This window comes from Echinops telfairi, unplaced genomic scaffold, assembly GCF_000313985.2.
Source record: "Echinops telfairi isolate 266 unplaced genomic scaffold, ASM31398v2 ScPeMD7_5;HRSCAF=22, whole genome shotgun sequence".
In the NCBI taxonomy this organism is placed as follows: domain Eukaryota; kingdom Metazoa; phylum Chordata; class Mammalia; order Afrosoricida; family Tenrecidae; genus Echinops; species Echinops telfairi.
The window spans coordinates 31,764,418-31,776,293 of record NW_022103901.1 but is presented as its reverse complement, the minus strand read 5'-3'; the positions used below and the strand labels follow the sequence as shown (position 1 = coordinate 31,776,293).

Sequence of the window (11,876 nt, the reverse complement as noted above, 5' to 3'; positions counted from 1 at the left end):
CAATTGAAAAATAATTCAAAATGAACTCAACACACGCAAAAAGAACAAATTTTTTTAAAAAACTAAATTCATCAATGAGTCTCTCAAAACAAAAGCTTACAACTTAAAAATGAAATGTAAATGTCTGATTTGAGCATTGTGGGATGATTTTTTTTCTTAAAATGAATTTTGTGCTGTGAATGAGTGGGGTGGGGGGAGGGTGATATGTCAAACCACCAACGCTGGCAGTCAGCTTTCCAAACCAACACCAACACCCCCATCCCGGTGTTCTAGGCTCCTCCACCGGCTCCCTGGTTTCGCTATGCTCCCTTTCAGCCCTGTAGACATGGGTCAACCTCCTGGGCCTCCTACTTCACCTTCCCTCCCCACCCTCCCTCCCATGGGAACCTCAGAGGAAGAGAGCGGGGTAGGGAGGGGGAAAGGCGGAGGGACCAGCCACAATGACTTCCTAACAAAGCCGAGGAGGGAAGCAGGCAGGGAGTCTGGATGCTGGAAACAGAGGGGCAATACGGAGGGAGAGCCAATCAAGTTCACGGTGGGGCTGCAGGAGAGGGAGGCCCAGACCTGAGAGCAGGTGTGTCGGGAAGCCTCTCTCTCTCTCTCACTGCACCCCGGGAGGGTTCCGCGAGGGTCCAATCGTTCCTTCTGGGGGAGATGACACAGGTGAGGTAATCCCCGCCCTCCACCGGTTGTCATCCCACCCCCACCCCCCCACCAACCCCAACCCCAACCTACGCAATTTCTCCTCCCTGGGGCACAGGACCGTCCTGGAAATCCAATTCCCCTCAGCCATAGCGCCCAGATCGTAGGCCCAGGGGATGAGGAAAGACCTTGAAGGCATTGATCCTGAAACCTGGGAGACTGAGTAGTGGAGGCTTGTTGGGGGTTGGGTCCTCGGGCAGCTTGGACCATCACCTGGAGAACCAACCCGAGCCCATGGTCTCTCTCTCTCTCTCTCTCTCTCTCTCTCTCTCTCTCTCTCTCTCTCTCTCTCTCTTTCTCGTGGGACTCTCACAGACCCCAGGACTGGAGAAGGACAAGCCAGCTTTGGGGGGGTTGTGTGTGTGGAGGACAGGGTGGACTAAGGTTGCTGTGGGCACTGTGAGCACCAGCTCCTTGCTCTCAGGCTGTGTCTCGGCCTTTGGACAAGCAGGTGCCCCCCCATCCCCGACCCCCAGCTGTCTTCTTACTCCAAGTCGGTTTGCATTTCAACAAAGAGAGGAGGGAGGCCCAGATTCCTGCCACATGCTCTGCCCATGCCTGGCCGTGACAACAATTGAAACAAGATATTGGATACAGGGTTCTGGTCTGGAGTCAGACAGCCTCTCTGGTCTGCAGTAGGCAGGGCTAGTGACCTGATTGCCTGGGTGTTGAGATTAAAGCTGCACCATTCATCTGTGGGACCCACATTGGATTAATCCCCTGGGCAATGCCACACTCAGGTGACCTCACCAGTGACTCCGTGTTCAGGTATCTCTCAGGTGCCCGGCTAGCTCAGTCGGTAGAGCATGAGACTCTTAATCTCAGGGTCGTGGGTTCGAGCCCCACGTTGGGCGCTACATTTTTACGCAGTAGCGTCTGGGAGAAAACTGAGACTTTCTGCTGCTTCTGATTTATAGTCCAGAAACCTGCCACGGAGGTTCTACTCTGTACTACCCGGTCCCTCTGAATTAGATTTAACCCCATAGTGGCTTTTGGGTAGTGAAGAAGGAGCCAGTGTAGTGATATACAGTGAACCCTCGTTTATCGCGGTTAATCGGTTCTAGACCCTACCATGATAAATGAAATTCCGCGAAGTAGGATTCCTTATTTGTAAATCAAATATTTTCATAGTTAGAGCATAGAGGACATGAAAAAACACCCTTTAGTCACCATTACACTCGTATTACCCAATTTATTAAACGAAAAAGGGAAAATACAGTAAAACATTTTGGACGTTACAATTATCATTTATTATTTGTTATATTATTTATGGCATCAAGCGTGTACAGTATGAGCCAACCGGTGGCAGTAATGACCAAGCATGCGCTGTTACACAAAAACCGCGATAGAGTGAAGCCGCGGAAGTTGAAGTGAAGTGGCGAGGGTTCACTGTAGTGGGTTTTGAGTTGGGCTGCTAGTCTCAAGGTCTGATGTTCAAATCCACCATCTGTTCTATGAAAGAATGAGAAGGCTTTCTGCTCTGGTAAAGATGTGCAGCCTCCGAAACTCATTGTTGAGGGTCACTGGGCACTGAGTCTTGGTAACAAGATGGCTATTTACACACTGCCCCTCTAGAGCTCTCTGTCACCCCACAGGGATAGCACCCCGTGGGGGTGGTCTTCCCAAGGAGGGAGTGTTCCAGGGGCTCTGGCTCCAAGACCCAGCATGCAAGCCCTGCCCCACCTCCTCCCGGAGACAGGTACCCTGGGGACAGAACTCCCTGAGACACTGGCACAGGATGGGGACAGCACTCCACTTCTTGCACCACATGCAGAGAGGACCAAGAAGTTGGAATCCCTCAGAGCTCTCCTTATTCTTATCTGGGTGCCTATCTCCTGCCAGCACAAAGACTGACAGGCAGCAAAAAAGCAATTGTTGGTGTGGCTTGCTGGTCTAGGAATGTGACTCTTGCTTTTTTTTTTTTTTATCATTTTATTGGGGGCTCATACAACTCTTATCACAATCCATCCATCCATCCATTGTGTAAAACACATTCGTACATTCGTTGCCCTCATCATTCTCAAAACTCTTGCTTTTGGCAAGAGAGGTTCCAGTTTCTTCCCTCCTAGCATAATAGGCTGCACGCTGAGCTGCTAACCACAAGGTCAGCAGTTTGAACCACCAGCTGCTCCAGGAAGAAAGCTGAGGCTGGCAAGATGTGTTGTTGTTATTGTTGTGTGCCATTAATACTGTTCCGACTCATAGCGCCCCAATATATAACTGAAGGAAACACTGCTGGGTGCTGGCGTCCTCACAATTGTTATGCTTGAGCCCATTTTTGCAGCCACGATGTCAATCCATCTCCTTGAGGGCCTTCCTCTTTGGTTCTGGTCCTCTATTTTACCAAGTAAGATGGCCTTCAGGGGCTGGGCTCTCCTGACAACACGTCCAAATATGTAAGATGAAGTCTCACGAGTCTTTGCTTCTAAGGAGCATTCGGACGGTACTTCTCCCTGTTTGTTCTTTTGCCAGTTCCAGTTTCACAACCTCAGAAATGGGCAGGTGTCGTTTGTGAGTCAGAATCCAGGTTGGAGATTTTTGGATACGTTTTCACCTTTTGAGTGCAAGGTGGTAGACCCAGAAAGTGGCAGGTTGCAGCTGTCACAGCTGTTGGTGGTGGGTGGACGGAGCCTGTGACTGATGGTACGAGCTGGCTTGTCCTGGTAATGAGGCCAAGGTCCGAAAGGTGAGCCCGTGGAGTAAGGAAATTAACTTCTGCGTCAGTTGGGTGCACCCCCGTGGGGAATCATCCCGCGCGAGTTCCGGTGGTCCACCTGCAAAGTGCAGATGAGCCCTGCTCGGATTTTAAATAGCTTTTCAGCTGAAATCGAAGGAGTGAGGGAGCGAAGCGACTTGGGCTTCTCGCTGGTCTCAGAACTTGGATCGCGCTCCCGGCAGGTCTGGCTCCCCGGAACTTCGCCTGATTTGACGGGGGGAGGGGGCGGGGGCGCGGCTGTCAGAGGAGGAGGGAAAGTCAGGCTTCCGAGATGCCTACACCAGTCCATCTGCATCCGCCGTATTCTTCGGTATCCGATCTAGTTCTTCAAACTCCACCCCACTGGAGCCATCCTGTAGCTAAACAACAAATGAGCTTGAGGGGGCGGGGTAGAGGGGGTGGCGGAAGGCCTCTTCAGGAGGGAAAAAAAAAAAAAAGAGTCAGCTCCTCAATGTTGGGACCTGACGCCTGGAAAGAGCTGGAACGCCCAAAGGAGCCCCACATGCACCTCTGGACCCCAGCCCATCCCCTTCACTACCCGCTGGGACAACCCCAGGTCCCAGGAAGGCGGACCGTGGGCGGCATCTGCGCGCCTCGGCGCCGCGTAGGCCGGCCCTGTGACCACTTCACAGGCTCGCCGCCACAGCCCAGAGCGCGCTGGGGACACAAGCCCCCGGGGAAGCTCCCGGCCCTGCAGGCAGATGAATGTCCAAAGACTAGTCCCTCTGCCCTGCCCCCACCCCCACCCCCCTATCGGAGCCGACTGCTGCCTCTCGCTTCCTTCTTTTTTCCAGCAAGGCCGAAACCAAGGCACGAACTACCCACGTGGGGTCTCAAACTCGGGAGAATGAGGTTAGGAGGTCCTGGCCCCAGAGTGAGCCAGGCGGGCAGTACCAGCGATACCCTCCCGTGCGCATGGAAGGCCCAGCAGCCGCAGCTGCGGCCCTGGCGGAAGTGGGGCCAGCCATCAACAGTCCCAGGATCAGGGGCTGGTCAATGATACCCTCCCCACGCCAGGTGCCTCGCTGAGAATGCTGCTCCCACCACCCAAGATGTGGGAAGGGCTGCAGAAACGGCCTGTGGGTGCAGGGATCCATGAATGCAGGGATTGGGGTCAGGCTCAGGCTACGCTCTGCTATGGGGCCCTTCAGTGTGGCCAGCGCTATCGGATCCCCAAGAATCAGCAGATGAGGAAGGACTCCTCCTGCATCCTCTGAAGCCAGACCTTTGGCCTCCTGCGTCCCCCCACGACTGAGGTGAATTTCCTAGGACAGCCCGCAGGGCGCCCATTTGTGCCCACTAAGGAAGATAAGTGACCTCCTCCCTCTCTTTCCACTAAAACTCCACGTGTGAAGTAAAAGCAGGGCTCATCCAGACGTGGCAGGCAGTCCTCAGGAACCCCTACAAGAATGATGTGCCCTGGACATGCACCAGCCCATGCAGAATACGCCTGTGTTAGGCCGGGCTGACTAGAGAAACAAATCCTGTGACACTTACATATGTGTAAGAGAGAACTTTATATCAAGAAGGAAAACATCCAGGAAAACATCCCAGCCCAGTCCAACTCAAGTCCCTAAGTCTGATGTTAGTCCATAAGTCCCTCTTCAGACTCACGCAGCCACATGCAGTGATACAGAATGCAGGAAGATCACAGCCTGGTGGGTGCAAAGTCATGTGGATCCAATGGCAGTAACTTTAGCAGCAATCCAGGATCAGCCAGCAGGAAGGTGTAGGCAGAGAGAGAGGGGAGGTTCCCAAGGCCCTCCTTCTGAGAAGGCCACGCCTACAAGGAGTCACCAGCTGGCTGGACCTGATTGACCGGCTAAACTCCACCCCTACACTTTTATATTTCTTCAAGTTGACATGAAATTATGTAACTACCACAAAGCCTATTTGCTTATCATATATGGCCTTCACAACCTAGGAACCCAGCTGAGAGCTTTGGGATGTGGGTTCAAATCCCACTGGCACTGCCTAACCTTTCTGATCAGTGACTCCATTATTGGGAGCTCTGGTGGTATAGAGGTTGTATGTTGTGCTGTAATCTGCAAGATCAGCAGTCCAAAACCAATAGTGGTTCTGTGGGAGGAGGTGGCATTTCCTTTGGGGGAAGGGGTTTTTTAATCCCAAAAAGACTCTCAGAAACTGATTGGAGTGTGTTGTTGTTGTTGATGATGATGATGACGATGTTTTGGCCTCGTTACCAGAGCAGGAAAGCTAGTCCCAGGAGTCAGGAGCTCCAACTCCCAGGATTGCCACAGCTGTGGCAGCTGGAGGCTGGAAACCTTCCGGGTTTCCCATCTTCCACTGAAAAGGTGAAAATGTCTCATTAAATATCCCCAAACTCAAAAAAAACACTTTAAAAATATATATATATCCCCAAACTCACTGCCATTGAGTCGATTCCAGCTCAAAGTGACCCTATAGGACAGAGTAGAACTGCCCCAGTGAGTTTCTGAGGCTGCAAATTTCTACCGGAGCAGAGAGACTAGTCTTGCCCAGGGGCTTAAGTGGAGAGCAAACGTTTTGAGAATGATGAGGGTAACGAATGTACTAATGTGCTTTACACAATGGATGGATGTATGGATTGTGATAAGAGTTGAATGACCCTCCAATAAAATGACTTTTTTAAAAAAAGAAGAAAGAAGGACTAGTTTTTCTCCCATGAAGCGGCTGGTGGGGCTAGCTGCTCAGTGCTGTGCCTCCTGTGCCAGGAGGGCACCTTTGTCTTAATTCAACCCCCTCCACGAGGAAAGGACCGGGGAGAACTGCTCCTGTTTGCGACTGCAAGGGAGTAAAGAGGTAAGGCCTAGTTGGGGACTCGCATTCTTGTACACCACAGCCTAACCCTTAAGGACTACATCACTGAGGGAACGAAAACTGGGCTCGTCCGGGATTTGAACCCGGGACCTCTCGCACCCAAAGCGAGAATCATACCCCTAGACCAACGAGCCATATCAATTTCTGCCTTATTTATCCCTTCAGGAACGGAGCCAATCCTGGTGCAGGGAGGGGACAGGTGTCCAGACAGGTGTCCAGACGAGTTTAGGGGACACTCGGAAGTCGGAAAGAGTCCAGTTTCCAAACCCTCGTTGAGGTGCAAGAATCGGAGTTACTGTCCCGGTCCCTTGCCAGTTTATCCGGAGTTCTGTCCCTAAGGCATCTTGCCTCCCGGAGGAGGTGGGCAGGGCTTGCGTGCTGGGTCTTGAAGCCAGAGCCGCTGGAACACTCCCTCTTTGGGAAGGCCACACCCCCGGGGTGCTTCTCCTACGTAAGTGACGGAAACAGCTCTGTAAGGGAGTGTATTAAGTGACTCTCTTGCCACCAAAACTCACTGCCATCGAGTCGATTCTGCCTCCTGGCAATTCTCTAGAACACAACAGCCCCTGAGGGTTTCTGAGGCTGCAAATCTTTGTCGTTGTGTTGCTGCTAGGTGACCTCAGGTCGGTTCCCAACCGTGTGCACAAGATGAAACACTGCCGCGTCCTGCTCCAGCCTCGCCGTCACGATTAGGGTCGAGCCCATGGTTTCAGACGCTAGGTTACAGCCACCTCGTTAAGGGCCTTCCTCTTTTTCATTGTCCTTCTACTTCACCAAGCATGCTGTCCTTTTCCAAGGGCTGTTCTCTTGACAACGTGTCCAAAATATACTGAGAGAAGACGTCTCACCGGCTTGGCCTCTAAGGCTGTACTTTTTCCAAGACAGATCTGTTTGTTCTGCTGGTGGTCCGTGGTACTTTCCGTATTCTTCCCTAGCCCCGTCATTCAAACGCACCGATTCTTCTTCAGTCGTCCTTACGCAATGTTTAACTTTCACATGCATATGTGGTGATTGAAAATTCGATGGTTTGGGTTTAAAAAACAAAACAAAAATAAAGTAGCATTCTTTCTTTTCAACACTTGAAAGAGGTCTTGTGCAGCAGATTTATTTACCCAATGCCATGCGTTGTGGGATCTATTGACGGCTGCTTCCAGGAGCCTTCATTGGGAATCCGTGCAAGGTGAAGTCCTTGACAACTTCAACAATTCCTCCGTTTAGCATGATGTTGCCTACTGGCCCAGCGGTGAGGATTTGGGTCGTCTTTTCGTTGGGTTGTCATCCACACTGAAGGCTACAATCCTGGATCTTCGTTGGGAAGTGCTTCGAGTCCTCCTCACTCTCAGCAAGCAAGGCTGTGTTATCTGCACATCGCAGGCTGTTAATCAGCCTCCCTCCAATCCTGGTGCAGCCTTTGTCTTCCTATAGTCCAGCTTCTCTGAGGGTTTGCCCCGATTGGCTATGATGGAGAAGATTTGACCCATGTCGAGTCCCTTGCTCCATTCACAGATATTTACTGGAGCAGAGAGCCTAGGCTCCCTCCCTTACTGAGAGGCTGGCCAGGTCCAAATGCTGACCTTGGCTTCCGAGCCTCCATGTAGCCCTCTGTGCCACCAGGCTTCCTTATCGGGTCATCTTTTATATTTTCTTGTGGTAATAACTTTTCCTTTCTTTTAAAAAAATCATTTTATTGGGGGCTCGTACAAGTCTTATCACAATCCATACATCGATTGTATCAGGCAGGTTTGTACATAGGTTGCCTTCATTCTTTTCTAGACATTTACTTTCTATTGAGCCCTTGGGATCAGCTTCTTTTTTTTTCTCCTCCTTCTTCCCTCCACCCTCATACCCCCCTGATCGATTGTACATTGTTATTATTTTCATCTCTCACACCGACCACTGTCTCCCTTCCCCCAGGTTTTCTCTTGTTCTCCCCCCTGTAGAGAGGTGTAAGGTTATGTGTCTATCATTGCAATCAGTTCCACCTTTCTCCCTTCCTTTCTCCCTCCTCCCCCTACCCTTCTGGTATCACTGTTCCCACTCCTGTTCCTGGATTCTTCGTGTCATGAGCTCCTATCGCTTATCTATACCGGTGTACATGTTCCAGTCTAGTCTGAATTGAGAAGCAGCACTGGGGTCATGGTAGTGGGGGGTGAGGAAGCCTCAAGGAACCAGAGGAATACAATGTGTTTTATTGATGCTTTACTGTACCCTGGTGACTCATCCCTTCCCTGTGGTCCCTCTGTGGGGAGATTGTTCCATTGTCTACAGATAGGCTTTGGGTCTCTGCTCCAGCACCCCTCATTCTCAACAATATGTTTTTGTTTTTTATGTGTCTGCTGATGCCTATTACCCAGTACCAATAACTCCTCATGATCACACCAGCGGTGTGTTTCTTCCATGTGGATTGTTGCTTCCCTGCTAAATGGCGGCTTGTGTAACTTCAAGCCTTCAAGACCCCAAATGCTATATCTTTTAATAGCTGGGCACCATCCGCCTTCTTCACCACATTTGCCTATGCACCCATTTTGTCTTCAATGATTGTGTCCGGAGGGTGAACATCTCAGACTGCCAATTTGTTAAAACAAAGTGTTCTTGTATTGAGGGAGGGTATGAGCAGAGGCCCTAAGTCCATCCCCTACCTCAGTTTATTGCTGTATAGATATATGTACATGGGCCAATACCTCTATTTTTGTGGATTAATGGATTTGCATATGTGCATCACTATGTTTATACCTCTATCCACTGCTTTGCATCCTCGGTCCTGCCTCTGTTTCCTTTTACCTTCTTCCTGCCCCAGTCTCACTTTCCCCTTATTTCCGCCTCTTGGTACCTCCTCTTAGCTAGTTTGCTGTTGCTCTGACACACACACCCCTGGATCCCTATCTCCTCCTTGTTATTGACTCCAACACCCCAGTTGTTCCCCTGTTCACTGCCCTCTCCCCCCACCACCCTCACCTCCTAGGTCTCCCCAGGACCATTGATCCTGCTGCTCTCTCCTCGGGCATGCCTCCCATGCCTATCCTATATAGGTAGGCACACCCACTACGACATAGTAGGGCCATCTTAAGACAGTAAAATACAAAGCCCACCTGAGCTAGCCAGGCACATAAGAGCTGCGGGTGGTTTCTGGTGGCTGGTGGAGTCATCTGAGGATGGCATTGTTCGGAGTATAAATAGACATGGGTTCTTGGTACAGCTTTCACCTCTTCAACACCCAGCCAACCAGGCCACCCGCTGTCCCTGTTGCAGAGGACCACCTAGAAGTTGACTCCACTGGTCGGGTCTCATTTTGAACCAGGCCCCTGCGCGTCCTGCTCAGTTGTCACGTGTGTCATAAAGGAGCATGCTGTGGGAGCCCGGGCCTCTGTCAGGACTCCTTGCTGAAATGCATATGACTTGAAGCAAGACCACAGGTGGAGGGGTCAGATCGCTCCGCGTGACCCTGCTCTGCCTGCCCCAGCACCAACAGCATCCTGACGTCACCTTCCTGCTTATCCAAGCTCCAGCGGTTGCTTTCCACTCCTCTAGTCGCCCTGCCCGCCTCCTGCTCAGTGTTTCACCTTTGTTCGAAAGTCAGGTGAACAACCCTCTGGTCTCAAACAGGTGACTTTTAAAAAGGAGCTCAGTCCTTTTAGAAGATTGTCATTATATATATAACATACATGTATATCATTTATTATAGTCATACGTGTACAGTAGACAAACATTACATGTTTATAGTTTAATAAAATGAATGTTTTTATATTAAAATGTTATATATTATAATTTGATATTTAACTGCAGGGTGACCAAAGTTCTAAAACTGAGATCACCAAACAGAACCTTTAAAGTGAGTTGGGTGAGAAAACCAAAGGGCTCGTCCGGGATTTGAACCCGGGACCTCTCGCACCCTAAGCGAGAATCATACCCCTAGACCAACGAGCCACTCTTTATGTTACTCCCGGTAGGTCCTTGAGAATGGCTGAACTTGGAGAGACGGGTGGGGCCAGCGCCCGAGGGAGGAGACTCGGGAGGAACAGGGATGCCCGAAGGAGCCCCAAGTCTCCGAGACGCCCAAACAGGGGGAGCCCCTGCGCCCGGGTCCCGGCCCGCCCCTTCACTGCGCGCGCAGACAGCCTCAGGCCGGTCCAGGAAGGCCGACCGCGGGCGGCATCAGTGCCCTCGGCGCCACGTAAGCCGGCCCTTCTGTTCATTCACAGACATTCGCCAGCTCCCTGGGGACGCAAACTCGGGGAGCTCCCGGCCCGGCCCGCAGATGAACTTCCAAATCCCCGGCGGCGAATAGCCTACACGAAAGGCCTCCCCCAAAGTGTGACGGATCTCGCCGCCTTCCCACCACGTCCGTTTCTGTGAGCCCAGCACCCCTACCCCTCTACCCCTGCACCCTGCACCCTGCACCCCGCGCCCTGTGAGGCCAAAACTAACAAACGAGCTACCCACGTAGGGACTCAACCCCACGGAGCTGAGACTAGAGTCCCGGGCCGAGGCGTGAACCAGGCGGGCAGCACCAGGCATTCCTCCGGATGCGCAGGGTAGGCTTGGAGACCGTAGCTGTCCCCCTGGAGGGAGAGGGTCCAGCCCCCAAATTCCTAGTATCGGAAGCGGGTCTGTGATGCCCTTCCCCCATCAGGTGCCCAGCGGACACAGCAGAGCCTGCCATCAGGGCAGGGGGCCACTGAGAACGCGCCCTGCCGGTCAGATCCAGGACACCGACAGCTGTTCTGTCCTTCCATGTGGCCGGCCAATGCCCTCCGATCACCAAGAAGCCGGTCGGTGAGGACGCACCGTCCCCTTGCCCTGTGACGCCAGACCTTTCCTCCCCTGCGGCTCCCCGCAGGGGAGGTGCATTTCCTGGGATCCAGACTAGGGCTCGTCTTGACTCCAGAACCCACCAAGATCAATCCTCCTTGGGCTTCCAACCAGCCGGCACATAATAAGCCTGGTTTCTTATTCTATGGGTGTATGTCCCGCCCTCGGGTTTAACCTTTTTCCAGACCGTGGCCAGATGGCCGGGTCCCGGCTACCAGAGGCTCCCCGCACAGCATGTCCACCCCCGACAGCGGCTGGCAGCTGGAATCTGCAACCTTCTGGGAGTCCCGCCTTCACTGGAAAGGTGAAAATGTGTCTCACTAAAACCCCAAATCTCCAAACGCACTACCATCGTGCTGATTCCAACTCACAACTCCCCTAAGTGCGTTGGAAAAGTATCCCTGTGGGTTTCCGAGACGGGAAACTCTCCCCAGGAGTAGTCTCTCTCCGTAAAGCAGCTGTGGCTTCCAGGAACTGATCAACCCAACACGTGACCCCGATCTCCCACCCCCACCCCCACTCACTACCATTGAACTTCTGATTGTAACTTATAGTGACCCTATAGGACAGGGTAAAATGCCCCTGTGGATTTCCGAGACTATAACTTTTTTTTTTTAATTCGGGGCCCATAGAACTTTTACCACAATCCATCCATCCATCCATCCATTGCGTCAAGGACTTTTGTACATTTGTTGCCATCACCACTCTCAAAACATTTGCTTTCTGCTTGAGCCCTTGGTATCAACTGCTCATTTTTGCCCCTCCCTCCCCGCCCCTCCTCCCTCACGAACCCTTGATAATTTATAAATTATTATTATTTTGTCATGTC

General features: G+C 51.9%; 3 non-coding genes across 3 annotated transcripts; 1 reads left to right on the top strand and 2 right to left on the bottom strand.

The window, feature by feature from the left end:
- The first annotated feature begins 1,483 nt into the window (after nt 1–1,483).
- TRNAK-CUU lies at nt 1,484–1,556 on the top strand. Its single transcript has one exon. It is a non-coding gene; the product is annotated as a tRNA-Lys (tRNA).
- A 4,744-nt stretch (nt 1,557–6,300) lies between these two features.
- TRNAP-UGG lies at nt 6,301–6,372 on the bottom strand. Its single transcript has one exon. It is a non-coding gene; the product is annotated as a tRNA-Pro (tRNA).
- A 3,718-nt stretch (nt 6,373–10,090) lies between these two features.
- Nucleotides 10,091–10,162, bottom strand: TRNAP-AGG. The gene has a single exon. It is a non-coding gene; the product is annotated as a tRNA-Pro (tRNA).
- Nucleotides 10,163–11,876: the final 1,714 nt, after the last annotated feature.